This window comes from Pelodiscus sinensis, chromosome 2, assembly GCF_049634645.1.
Source record: "Pelodiscus sinensis isolate JC-2024 chromosome 2, ASM4963464v1, whole genome shotgun sequence".
Lineage (NCBI taxonomy): Eukaryota > Metazoa > Chordata > Testudines > Trionychidae > Pelodiscus > Pelodiscus sinensis.
In genome coordinates this window covers 132,960,520-132,975,430 of record NC_134712.1, presented here as the reverse complement: position 1 = coordinate 132,975,430, position 14,911 = coordinate 132,960,520, and the positions used below count along the sequence as shown (strand labels likewise).

General features: G+C 39.8%; 1 long non-coding RNA gene across 1 annotated transcript; it reads left to right on the top strand.

The window, feature by feature from the left end:
* The first annotated feature begins 367 nt into the window (after positions 1–367).
* Positions 368–9,829, top strand: LOC142826780 (uncharacterized). Its single transcript, XR_012901017.1, has 3 exons — positions 368–417; positions 6,543–6,661; positions 9,631–9,829. It is a non-coding gene; the product is annotated as an uncharacterized LOC142826780 (long non-coding RNA).
* The last annotated feature ends 5,082 nt before the right edge of the window (positions 9,830–14,911 follow it).

Below are 14,911 nucleotides of genomic sequence, written 5' to 3'. Positions count from 1 at the left end.
TTCCCTCAATTTGACAGTGTCTATTCATTACCATTTGTACGTTGGCACTTGGATGCTTAGAACCTGTGATTTCCTCACTGTGGCACTGTTGCTACTGCCTTTGTTCTTAAATTATCCTTCTTCATCTACTTTTTTCTCCTCCAAAGACACTTTCAACTCCCTTCACAACCATTTTACATGGAAAATCTCTTTAAGAGGTGGAGGGGGAAAATCAAGGGAACTATTGGGCATTAGTATGCTTAATCTGGACCAGTATTGAGACACAAGTTTAAACCACAGTAACGTCATAGCAACTAATTGATGATTATGACACACACTGGTAACTGTGCCATCAGATGTAACCCAGTCAAAGGTAGAAGTGTGGATGTTCAGATATGGAAAAGGGTTTGAACTTATCATGAATATGCTTAAAATATGGTGGGTGTTATAAAAGCTGTTACCCAGTGTTGGTGCCACAAAACATGTGGGGATAAAGGAGGATGATTAGCACCTATAAATAATTAAGCCATTATCAGTTTGCTTCCTCCAGGGTTCCCTACAAGGGATGATGTGAGTGATGCAAGTAATGGATAGTCTATATTAGCTCTATTTCCTTTGCTATATCACAGGCCTGGCAAAATGCAGTCCATGGGCCAGATCCAGCCCACCAAGCCACCAAATCCGGCCTGCAAAAGCAGTGGGGAGCCCTAGACAGAATCCCCTGCTTGCCCCGTAGCTGCTCATGCCGCTCAGAAATGCAGCTGCAGGATGTTTTCTCTTTAGGAGTTCAGAGGGGCAGGGAGAAGATTCAAATGCTGCTCCCACCACCAGCACAATCCCATTGGCCGGTTACTGGCCAGAAACTGGAAAATGGGAGCTGCCTGCTTGAATAACAGACAAACACAAAGCAAAATCTTCCGCCCCTCCTGATCAGTTACTCACTCAAGCACATGGCTGAGCAGGCAGGCAGGCAGGCTGGTTTGGCTGCTGGCAGGTAAGTCTCCTGACCATAGCTTGCCTTTGGCATCCCAGCCCCTCCCTTCCCTAACCCTGTGTCCCCCACTCCTGCCCTGCTATCCATATACTCATAGGTATACCCCCTCCCGCATCTGGCACCCAATCTCCTTCTTGAGATCACAGTCCCCTCCTGCCCTAGGTCACATCCCAAAAACCTGCACCCTAGTCGTCTGCCCTAGGTCACAACTGCCTCCTTCACCCAAACTTCCTCCCAGGCTCCATTCTCCCTCTCTTACCCAAAGCTCCCTTCTGCAGCCAACCTCCTTCCCAGACTCCACACCCCAGCTATTAATACCATGGAAGAGTGTGGCTGACTACTTTCCAGTCTTGGAGTGCCCCCTCCCATCAAAAATTATTGCCCACCACTACTGTATCAGAAGGCTTGTGAGTCTGTTTGGTTAATTAAATTTATAGTAAAAATAAAAACTTCTTGTTTTTTTTCTTGCATTCTCCTCAAAGCCTTCATTCCAATGATAGCTTCACTGCTGCCACTGGTCTGGAGGCTGAACCCTCTCAGACAACTGCATGCTACATTGCCAAATTATGGTTAGTTCTCAAAGTACAGATTAGCTACAAATCATTAGAATGTCAGACTGCAAGAGACCTTGAGACCTCATCAAACCCAGTGCTCTGCATAATTCAGGGCTAAGTAAACTTAGACTACCCCCAACAGTTCAACTTGTTCTTAAAAAAAAACAATGATGGGGTTTCTACACTCTCTCTTGGATGTCTACTCCAGAACTTACTATGTGGGCAGTTAGAAAGATTTCCTTAATATATAGCCTAAATCTCTCTGGATGAAGATTAAGTTTATTGATTCTTGTCCTACCTTCAGTGCACTGGAAGAATAATTTATCACTCTTCTCATCACAGCCCATGCCAGTCATCTTTTCTCAAGACTAAATGTGCCATTTTTTAAACCTTTCATCATAGATCACGTTTGTATCATTTTTGTAGCTCTCCTCTGGACTCGCTCCAGTTTGTTTACATCTTTCCTAAAGTGCAGCACCGAGAACAAGGCGCAATGCTCCAGCTAATGCCTCACCATTGCTGAGCAGAGTGGAATAATTACTTCCCTTGTCCTATATACAATACTCTTGCTAATACATCTCTTTTACAACTTTACTTTGTTGACTCATATTCAATTTGTGGTCCAATATAAATCCCCAATCTTTTTCAGCAGTATTACAACTAGCCCATTATTCCACCTTTCATAGTTGCACATTTGATTTTTTTCCTTCCTACATGATGTATTTTGCACTTCTGTTAGCTGAATTTTGTCTTGTTAAATTCAGACCAATTCTCCAATTTGTCAAGGTTCATACAGGACTATGTTAAAAGTCTTACTAAAATGAAGATATATTATATGTAGTATAACCCTCCCATACACTTGAATGTAACTCTGTAAAAAAGGATTTAAGGTTGGTAGGCATGATTTGTACTTGACAAGTCTATGATGACTATTATTCATCACCCCATTATCTCAGAAAATGATTACAAAATGGTTGTTTAATAATTTGTTCCAATTTCTTTCCAGATATCGACGTTAGGCTAACTGGCCAATAATTCCTCTTGCTCCCCTTTTTAAAGACAGACATTGATGTTGCCCTTCCTCAGTCCTATGGGACCTCACCCGTCCTCTAAGAGGTCTCAAAAAATAATTGCTAATGGTTCCAAGATTGCTTCTTCTAATTTATTAAGTACCCTAGTATGAATTTTATGAGTCTCTGCTGACTTAAATAAATCTAATTTACGAAAATATTTTCACTTGCATTACTTCCCCCTGGCTAGTATTAATTGTACTGAGTTTCTGGTCTCTGCTGACCCTTTTGTCCATGTTTCTACTTTTTATGGGATTTCTTTTACAATTTTAAAAGACACATATTGGTCTCTTACTGTTCTTCCTTTCTTTCCTTCATATTGGAATAGTCTTATGTTGCACCTTTAATATTGCCTCTTTCAGAAATTTCCAGATCTTCTGGACTCCTTTTCCCGTTCGATTTTCTTGTCTGGGGATCTTACCTACTGGTCTGCTGAGTCTGTTAAAGTCTGCTTTTTAGAAATTACTGTCTTTATTCAGCTACTCCTACTCCTTCCTTTTCTTAGAATCATTAAATTTATCATATTAAGTCCACTTTCACCTAAATTACTTTCTGAATTCAGATTTGCTATCAATTCCTCCCTATTGGTAAGAAGCAAGTCTAAAATGATTGCTTTCCTGGTTCCTTCCTCCACTTTCTGAAACAAAATGCAGTCTCCAACTTAGTGGAAATTTTATGTTTTGCTGTATTACTTTAAGAAAAAATACCAGGGTAATTAAAGTCCCATATTGTTACAAGGTCTAGTGTTCTGGATAATTCTGTTATTAGTTATAATAATACCTCCTCTACTCCATCTTCCTGTTTTGGTGTCCATAATAGACCTCCTATTATGATGTCACCTCTATTTGTTTACCTTTTTTTTGTTTACCCAGACACTTAACTGATCTGTGTTTGACCTCCTTCTGGACGTGGAACAAAGCTATATATTTTAGATGACACATCTGAGGAACTGAATTATCATTAGTGTAGATTCTGGAACAGAATGATAAACTAAACTGTAACAAGTCATCAGGACCAGATGGCATTCACCCAAAAGTTTTGAACTCATATGTGAAATTGCGGAACTACAACTTGTGATTTGTAACCTATCCCTTAAATCATCTTCAGATCCAAATGACTGGAAGATTGCTAATGTGACACCAATTTTTTTTAAAAAAAGGTGATGCTGGCAATTACAGACTGGTAAGTCTAACTTTAGTAGCAGGGAAATGGGTTGAAACTATAGTAAAGACCAGAATCATCAGAGATGAACATAATCTGTTGGAAAAAAGTCAACATGATTTCTGTAAAAGGAAATCATGCCTCACTAATTTACTCGAATTCTTCGAGGGCATCATGTGGACAAGGAGCATCCAGTGGATATCATGTACTTAGACTTCCACAAAGCCCTCAACCAAGGCTCTTAAGCAATTAGGCTGTCATGAGATAAGAGTAAAGGTCCTCTCATGGACTGATAACTGGTTAAAAGTTAGGAAAGAAAGGGTAGGAATAAATGGTTAGTTTTTAGATTTGAGAGAGGTAACTAGTGGTGTCCCCCAAGGGTCCGTACTGAGCCTATTCAATATATTCATAAATGCTGTGGAGAAAGAGGTAAACAGTGAAGTGGCAAAATTTGCAAATGATACTAAACTGCTCAAGATAGTTAAGTCCAAAGCAAACTGTGACCTCACAAAAATAGGTGATTGGACAACAAATAGCAGATAATTTTTAATGTTGATAAATACAAAGTAATACATATTGGAAAACATAATCCCTATCATATGTACAAAATGATGGGGACTAAATTAGTTATTACCACTCAAGAGAGAGATCTTGGAAACACCCACTCACTGTGCAGCATCAGTTAAAAAAGCAAACAGAATATTAGGAATCATTTAAAAAGGGATAGAAAATAAGACAGACTATCTTACTGCCATCGTATACTCACATCTTGAATACTGCGGACAGATGTGGTCACCTCATCTCAATAAAAGATATATTGACATTGGAAAAAGTTCAGAAAAAGGGCAACAAAAATGATTAGGGGTTTGGAACAGCTGCCATATGAGGAGCGCCTCAGGCAGGGAACATATAACACCAGTACTCTAGGATCTGCAGGCGTAGAGAAGTTTTTATCTGAGAAATTTTTGTCAATATTCTCCAAAATGAGATTTTTCTTCATACACATAGACAGGAGGGATAAAGGAGTAGGAATCTATTCCTTTACATTTCAACCAATATTTAATGATATAGCTACTTGCTGAAAGTGTTCGCTAATTTTTGTTTCTGAAAAAATATAATGAACACTATAGTAATGTATTCAGATTGTATAATTGTATAATTTGAGTACAATGGATTGGAGAGCCAAAAACATTAAAAAATGTATTCCAGGAAACAAAAACTGGGCAGGGGAGGGCAGAGTTAGGGTCCAGAGTGACCTAGACAATTTGGAGGATTGAGCCAAAATAAATTTGATGAGGTTCAACAAGGACAAGTGCAGAGTCCTACACTTCGGACGGAAGAATCCCAAGCATTGTTACAGGATGGGGACCAAATGGCTAAGTAGCAGTTCTTCAGAAAAGGATGTGGGGATTACAGTGGACGAGAAGCTGGATATGAGTCAAGCGTGTGCCCTTGTAGCCAAGAAGGCTAATGGCATATTAGGTTGCATTAAGAGGAACATTGCCAGCAAATCCAGATAAGTGATTATTCCCCTTTATTTGGCTCTGGTGAGGCCACATCTGGAGTATTGTGTCCAATTCTGGGCCCCAACTACAAGAAGGATGTGGACACATTGGAGAGGGCCCCCAACTACAGGAAGGATGTGGATGCATTGGAGTGGATGTGGACGGCAACCAAAATCATTAGGGGGCTGGAGCATATGACCTATGAGGAGAGGCTGAGGGATTTAGGTTTGTTTAGTCTGCAGAAGAGAAGAGTGAGGGGGGATTTGATAGCAGCCTTCAACTTCCTGAAGGGAGGTTCCAAAGAGGCTGGAGAGGCTGTTCACAGTAGTGACGGATGGCAGAACAAGGAGCAATGGTCTTAAGTTACAGTGGGAGAGGTCTAGGTTGGATATTAGGAAAAATTATTTCACTAGGAGGGTGGTAAAGCACTGGAATGGGTTATTTAGGGAAGTCGTAGAATCTCCATCCCTAGAGATTTTTAAGTCTCGGCTTGACAAAGCCTTGGCTGAGTTGATTTAGTTGGGATTGGTCCTGCCTTGGGGAGGGGGCTGGACTTGATGACCTTCTGAGGTCTCTTCAAGCTCTATGACTCTATGATTTTATGATGCAGCTGTTGTGCTTCTATATATTGAAAACCTCTGTGAGACCCAGAGATCAGTTATTTAGACAAACAGTACCCAGAGATGAGGTGAGCTCTAACAGAGGCAGAGAAGATATTTACTATCCTTTACATTTGATGGAAAACTTTAAACAAGGTTTTCTTGACACCCACCAAAATCTTCCTTTGACACTTCATTGAGGACATGGAAAATATCATAATAGCAACTGAAGTTAGAGGGGGGTAAATGCTCAGCTGGTGTAAATCAAGATAGTTTCACTAAGTTCAATGAACCAACACTAGCAGTAGAATTGGCCCATCATGCATGTTGAGATCCCAATATAGTGGATTCTATTAATGAGCAAGCCCAGCATGCATACTATGTGGAATGTAAAGAAGAGGGAAGAGCACATTTATTATTGGTCTTTTTAATGTTAAAATTTGTCTCCGTCTTTTCCTCAGGCTATTCTGAATGTAATTAGGAGTTAAAGTGTTCACTCCAGAGGAACACAATATTTTCTTCTGGTCTGAAAGAGTTTTATTCTTGTTTATATAAGAATATGAACACAAACATATAAATAGGGAATAATTTGGAATCAACTTGTGCGTGATCTCCTCGGAGACAGAATGTAATTCTGGCTTTTCTGTCAATGTTTACCTAAAAATGTATTTTTTTTTAAGGAAACTGCTTAGAATACAGATCAAATTCAGGATTTCTAACTGGAGAGTTTTGTTTGCATCATGAAAAGCTGCAAGATTTCCTTTACTGTGTGGAATATCCAAGGGCAGATTGTTTGCAGGTATACTTGTGAGAGGACATTGTTTTATGGTTTCTCTTTTCTCCTGTGCATCTATATTTCTATTCTAAGTCTACTTTCTGTTCCTTTACTGTGCACTGCAGTTTTATCTTCTTTGCTGAAGGCCTATAAGCTTCTCTCCACAAATTTAATTCACCATGCTTCTAGACACTGTAGCTAGGACTCCCACCTTAAGTTATTCCTTTCAGAGATAACAAATCCTGCATGAACAGTAAGTAGCATGTACTCTTTCCTGTTATTTTAAATTTGCCATTGAGGTGGTAGGAGCAGCTATGGAATTTAATAATGCATATTTTTCACAGGAATCATTTAATTTATACTTCACCCCACCTCCAGCTTTCAGACATTTTGTAGGATCTGAGGATTGAACGGCATCTTCCTTATTAATAATAGTTAAAAATAGAAGAGGTCAGTTAGCTGATACATAAAAATGAGTATTGGGAAACTGAGGTCCTCATTTAAATGACTTGATTGAGGTTATACAACATATCTGTGACAGATTCTGAAACAAAATCTCCCAGCTTCCTACTCCATCCATTAGATCACATGACTTCTACACATTCAAATGTTTCAGTAAGGATGCATCTGCACTGCACCCTTAGCTTGAAATAAGCTACACAATTTGAGCTGTGCAAATTGTGTAGTTTATTTTGAGTTAATTTCAGAATAGCTAATTTTGTAATTTAGCTCTGTCTACACAATAAACCGTTATTCCAAAATGTGTCTTAATCCTTGCAGAATGAAATTTACAGGGACGTTGGAATAGCGAGCCTTTTATATTTCACAGAATAGCTATTTCAGGATACCAGAAGTATCCCAAAATAGCGCCGCAGCGTAGACATACCCTAAGTGTGCCTCATGGGCCACATATACCTATTTCTAGGATTTCAAAGCTCAGCCAAAAGTGACAATGTTGTGCAGCTGAAGGTGAAGACTCCAACAAAAAACAATTCTGCATTTAAATGAGATACAAGTAAAATGCATAGGGAAATGTAAACATACTGCAGAGTATGTACATGAAAGATTTATAGCAAAAAGAGAGAAAGCAGGAGAAAGAAAAAAATTTTCTTTTTCTTTTTAAATCCTTGAAACTATTGTGTTTCTCGGCCTCTCCCTATTCCTGTCCTGAGCACCGTACACTGTTGGTTCATACTCTTCTTCCCTGGTGTATCAGAACTAGATTATTATAAAAGACTTAGAAATCAATATAGTCAGCATGTTGAGTAATTAACCTCTAGTGAGTATGGGACTTTATGGCATGCCTACATTCAGAATGCACTGGGTTAACCGGCAGTCTAATTTTAAATTGATTTATTACACTGTTGCAAAAATCTGTGTGAACGTGCTTATTCGAGAATGTTCATCTTCAACTGTATTTTAAACAAATTCAATTGGAACAGTGCTTAACCATGCATGGATAGTCTTATTTCAGTTTGAATCACTTTATTGAAGTTTAACTAAAACAGATTCCAAGCTAAAATGAAATAAGTCACTGTTAAACTGAAATAACATGCACACAAGGGAAAACCTGGGCTAACTAAACTTGTTTAAAACATCATTGAGGTCAAATTGACACAACATTAGTGCATTCATATGTACATAAAGCCCAAATGTTCTCTTTCTGTATTAAGTTACTTTAGCAACAGCACATCAAAAGCATACTACACAACTTTTTGTGAATGGTAGCAGGGTCCACATGGCCAGCTAGTGTGTAGCAGATTGCTATGATGTAGACTTACATCTTTGCTGTGGAGTAAATCTTGATGTAGATAAGCCCCATTTTTCTGTCCTCTTGGCTGATAACACATTTGATAACAACTTTGACCCACACAGAGAGAGACAGAAAATTTCTGAAATAATTAATTTTTATTCTTGATCAATCCAGTCTAGCCAAGAGGCTTGCAAGAGCCCTTCACATTGATGGAGACAAGGAGCTATGCAGCTCTTCCACTATGGTGTTGGCTCCTTGCTGTTTTGTGCATTTCACTGGCAGTTTGTGATGTTAATGGGAAGAGTATTAATATGGTACCTGTGACAGCAGCAAGGCAGGCTGTCATGTTTATTAGCAGATCTTGAAAGCAATTCATGCAAATTACATTCCAGCCTGTCATCTTTGGTAGCCGAGTACACTGAGGGGAAGGGAGTCTAGTCTATAGCAATGGCAATGTCATTTATAGAGAAATAAATAGGGAGAGTTCTGTATCAGTCAAAACTGGTACGGTGGAGGGAAGGTTAAAGGAGCAGAAAGTGACTTGACACACAATTTAGATGCAGCTAGCAGCAATGGGTATGACATCTCCCAGAACTCTAAGTATAGGGGATAAGAGAGGTGCAGTCACACCTCAGCAATTAAGGGGGGGGGCAAGAACTGAAGGAACAAAGAAATACGATGAGCTATTGGTAAAAAGAAAACCAGACAATAATTGCAATAAGATGGTGGGAAAAATTATGTTTCCTATTCAAATCTGAATGACGGTATTCAAAAGAGGAGTGCCAAACATTTGAATTTTTTTATTCCTAAAAATAAAAGTTTGCAAAAATAAAGTGGGATACCGCTGATTGAAACACACAGGACCAGACTCTGCCCAGCTACTCTCTGAGTGCAGGAGATGCAAATGCACTCTGAAGGGACATAGCAGCAGGTGTGCTCTCCGCTCCCCAGTGGAGATCTTTCTGATCTGAAGCTGTGCCATGTTGTCTCAATATTATACATTCAAGTGTTTTTGATGCTGTTGCCACAGTCTTCTTGCTTTGTTGAGAACTCAGGTAATAACAGAGTAAGCATGGGGCATGAGATGGTGGTTAGCGTAGCAACCTTCCTTCTATGAGGTCCAATGCCCGAGTACTATCTTCTGGCTCAAGTGAAAAGAGGTGAGTGTTGTAGGAAGATTTGGAGTTTGATAATCTGTTTTAAACTTCCCCTCTCTCCTTTCCCTTTAATTATTTTCTAGTTGACAGTCTGCTCTCCAGGACAGGTCCAGTATCTCAACATGCTGTTATAAAGGCAACAACTCTGTGACTACATTTAATAGGAAAGATGACAACAGATATTCTGACCACATGAGGGACATTGAGCCATGCCAGTTGTGGTTTTGTGGTCAGATTCCAGCTGGATAATTACATCCTTTTCTCTAAAATGACCCCTTTGAATTCAGTTATTTGCAACATTGACTCTATCCTACACTTGTGTTATTGTGCACTGGCAGCTTCTGGAGTTCAGGCAGAGGTGCCTGAATGTCTCTCAATTAGGAAATTTGTCTTTCCATTCTAGTTACACTACTCTCCACTTTTGACCATTATTTATATATAGGTATCCATGGCACTATATATAATTAATGAAAGAAAAGCTTCTTATCCCAAGGAGTTTGCCAGATTCTACCACTATTCCGCCTATTGAGTAGTCACTTACACTAGGAGAAGTTCCAATTAAATGAATGAGTCCACCTAAGGAGTAAACTACCTCGCGCTCTTAGTAAGGATGGAAAATATCTGTTCCTATATTAGAATATAAAATGCATAATAACATTGGGCTATGGAAAAGTTTTGCGGAATGGAAAGAAGAAAGGATACTTAGGAAAACATTTACTTAGTTCTGTCTCTGAGTTAAATTCTGGGTTGGTTCACCTACCCTCATGGTTATTAGCAATGATGTTTTCAATACACTGCGACGCAGTCACTTTTCAGAAGGTGATAATATCATCACTCCTTCACAGAGAAGGACACTGGGGCAAAAAAAGAGGAAGCATGATTTGCCAAGATAATTCAGCAAAGTTTGTGGGTAAAAGTAGATAACAAAACCCTTCACTGTAATCATTAAGCCAAATAAAGCACATGGCTTCAATGGCAGTAAAATAGTTTGATAAGATTTTCAACTTAGAGTGCAATATCATCTCTTCTCATCGCTCAGGCAATATTCCATACAAAAATGTTGTTACTATCAGCGACTATTATACAAGTTCCATAAATGGAATGAAAGCAGGATCTAATTCTAAATATTGTAAAGTTGCCCAAACACATACTACCCAAACAAATTAATAGTACCAAAATCTTTTTAATTCTCTTCTTCCTCTCTGTAATATTCTTTTTCTTTTTGTGTTATTAGATTCTTCTTTGCAATCAACAAATTTTCATCAGAAAGCAGATGGAAATGTGTATTTTTTTCAATTCAAAGTATGTTTAGCCTCCTTAGTGTTATTAGCAATTCTCCGAGGAATATGCTGAGATTAAACTTATTTAATGTGAGGTTTTTGGCACAGAAGTAGAAATTCTAATATGAGGGAAAGAATTCCATGTGGATGTAATGTCTATTCCAACAGTCCAAAATAACTGCAAGAGATGGTTGTAATTAGGACACTATTCCATTATTTCAGTGAGACAGTAAAAATAGACTATTGGTGGTGTTTTAAACAATTGTATGCTTTTAAGGAACAGTAAACAGAGAAGACTTTTAAAATGTGGTGGTTTTCTCAGATTTCAGAACATTTTTAGGAAACAAATTAAACATTCAAATATACAATTTTTGCAACACAGAAGTATTTTGGCTCTATGCCAATAACCCATTTCAGATTGGGTGATTTATAGGATAAATATAGGCAAACAATACAGGAATGCAGGGGCAAGATTAGAAAGGCAAAGGTGCAAAATGAGCTCAAACTAGCTACGGGAATAAAGGGAAACAAGAAGACTTTTTATAAATACATTAGAAGCAAGAGGAAGACCAAGGAGAGGATAGGCTCACTGCTCAGTGAGGAGGGAGAAACAGTAACAGGAAACTTGGAAATGGCAGAGATGCTTAATGTTTCGGTATTCACCGAGAAGTCTGAAGGAATGTCTAACATAGTGAATGCTAGTGGGAAGGGGGTACGTTTAGAAGATAAAATAAAAGAAGAAGTTAAAAATCACATAGAAAAGTTAGATGCCTGCAAGTCACCAGGGCCTAATGAAATGCATCCTAGAATACTCAAGGAGCTGATAGAGGAGATATCTGAGCCTCTAGCTATCATTTTTGGAAAATCATGGTCGACAGGAGAGATTCCAGAAGACTGGAAAAAGGGCAAATATAGTGCAAATTTATAAAAAGGGAAATAAGAACAACCCAGGAAACTACTGACCAGTTAGTTTAACTTCTGTGCCAGGGAAGATAATGAAGCAAGCAATTAAGGAAATCATCTGTAGACACTTGGAAGGTGGCAAGGTGATAGGGAACAGCCAGCATGGATTTGTAAAGAATAAATCATGTTAAACCAATCTGATAGCTTTCTTTGATAGGATAACGAGTCTTGTGGCTAAGGGAGAAGCTGAGGATGTGGTATACGTAGACTTTAGTAAGGCGTTTGATACGGTCTCGCCAATATCAATAAGATATTGATATTCTTATCAATAAACTAGGCAAATACAACTTAGATGGAGCTACTATAAGGTGGATGCATAACTGGCTGGATAACCGTACTCAGAGAGCAGTTATTAATGGTTCACAATCCTGCTGGAAAGGTATAACAAGTGGGGTTCTGCAGGGGTCTGTTTTGGGACCAGCTCTGTTCAATATCTTCAACGATTTTTGATATTGGCCTAGAAAGTACGCTTATTAACTTTGCAGATGATACCAAGCTGGGAGGGGTTGTGATTGCTCTGCAGGATAGGATCATAATTCAAAATGATCTGGACAAATTGGAGAAATGGTCTGAGGTAAGCAGGATGAAGTTTAATAAAGACAAATGCAAAGTGCTCCACTTAGGAAGAACAATTAGTTTCACACATACAGAATGGGAAGCGACTGTCTAGGAAGGAGTATGGCGGAAAGGGATTTAGGGGTTATAGTGGACCACAAGCTGAATATGAGTCAGCAGTGTGATGCTGTTGCAAAAAAAAAAAGCAAACATGATTCTGGGATGCATTAACAGGTGTGTTGTGAGCAAGACACGAGAAGTCATTCTTCCGCTCTACTCTGCACTGGTTAGGCCTCAGTTGGAATATTGTGTCCAGTTTTGCATTTCAAGAAAGATGTGAAGAAATTGGAGAGAGTCCAGAGAAGAGCAACGAGAATGATTAAATGTCTAGAGAACATGACCTATGAAGGAAGGCTGAAAGAATTGGGTTTGTTTAGTTTAGAAAAGAGAAAACTGAGAGGGGACATGATAGCCGTTTTCAGGTATCTAAAAGGGTGACATAAGGAAGAGGGAGAAAACGTGTTCATCTTGGCCTCTGAAGATAGAACAAGAAGCAATGGGCTTAAACTGCAGCAAGGGAGGTTTAGGTTGGACATTAGGAAAAAGTTCATAACTGTCAGGGTAGTCAAACACTGGAATAAATTGCCCAGGAAGGTTGTGGAATCCCCGTCTCTGGAGATATTTAAGAGCAGGTTGGATAAATCTCTATCAGGGATGGTCTAGACAGTATTTGGTCTTGCCATGGGGGTAGGGAACTGGACTTGATGACCTCTCGAGGTCCCTTCCAGTTCTAGTATTCTATGATTCTATGGTTCTATGAATGTTACAAAAGTATGTTCAAATTCTTTTCAGATGCATCTACACAGCACAGTTCTTTTGAAATAATTGTTTTTTTTAAATTACAATGCAAGAGTCAACACACCAATTCTGTTTTTTTTAAATAATTTCAAAATAACAGACATCTTCTTTAGAAATCTGTAAACCTCATTCCATGAGGAACAACTCTTATTCTGAAATAGCTATTTCGGAATGGCAGTAGTGTGGATGCTCCACTGCTGCTATTTCGAAATAGCTGCTCGCGAGGGCCATTCAAAGTAATTACTCCCAAGTGCCTCCTGGGGCTCTATATCGATGAAGCACGTCAACATTAGGGAAACCTGCCTTGGACTAATTTTGAGGCTTCCCTGTGACGTAGATGTGCTATTTTGAAATAAGCTATTTCAGAAAAAAATCTGAAATAACTTATTTCAAAATAAGCGTGCTGTGTAGACGTGCTCTTAGAGAGCAACCTCCATTATATTTCTCACAATCACAGCCCCCCTCCTGAAAATGAGGTCAAAAGTGTAAAGGCTTTCTAAAATATAAATAAAGGGGGCTTAGAGGGAGGTGTGATCTGGCATTAATGTGCCTACAGTTAGATTCTCATACTTAATCAGTAATGGAATGTTGAAAACCTCATCTGCCCAGCAGGGAGGAAGGATCTCTGTGCTGGAACTCCTTGTTATTTAGTTAACTCCTTTCTTCAATGCAAGAATTTGCTTACAGAACTGATGAAGTTTTACAGCTGCAGGACTAGAAAAGCATCTTTGTCCCATACAGATAGACTATCAGCTAATATCTAGTGAGGGACAAGGATCTTCGATCCAAAGGCTATAATACGGGTTCCTAGATAGGAGGATGACCTTTGTCTAAACAAGAATTGGTCAGAGAGAGGGTGAATGGGGCCTGTGGGCCAAGAGAAGGGACACAGCTGGAACTGCACTGATTGACCAGCAAGGGGAACAGCTGGTCTTGCACACTGCAGCTTTGCCTGACCACTAACCTTGCACACTCACCCCCATCATCAACCACTGGGTTTCCCACTCACCACTAGTGGATGGGTGGCTGGAAAGCAAGGATCTGGCCAGCACTGGTGGAAGGGAAAAGACAGAATATATGGATCAATTTGCCATTAAAAAAACAAAACAGGGATACTGGCAGAAGGGCTTAAATACAGGACTATCCATTTAAAAATGGGACCTCTGATCACCCTAGATAGTGGTTCAGTCACCCCTCCCATCCGTACGAGGGCACCCCCAGAAGCACAGTGCCCCTATAGGGGTGATTTGGAATGCCACCGACTCATCAACACTATTTCTTTGAGTACGCAGCAAGACTCCAAGCGCTGGCCAGGCAGACTTTTTTTAGTCTGACAAAAGAGAGGTGACCTGGGAGAGGAGACCAGCTGCTCCTAGTGTCCCTGCATCAGCTCCTTATCCCACAGGCTCCTTGCCTCAGGGACTGTTTCCTCTCAGCTGATCCATCGTACTGCCCCTCCCTCAAGACATACCCATATGCTGTCATCTCTCCCTTTCCCTGGAGATAGACCCCTTTTCCCCCCTTAGGTTCCAACACCACCATCACTTCTGGGGACCCTCTTCTTCCCTCAGCATCACTGAATACCCTCTGCTCCCCCTTCCCACCATAACAGACCCTTGCCTGCCCAACCCCCAAAAGTGCAGCAGAGGAAACTGACTGCAGGAGCCACAGCTGGAGAACCCCAACTCCAGGAGAAGGGGTTTGCCGG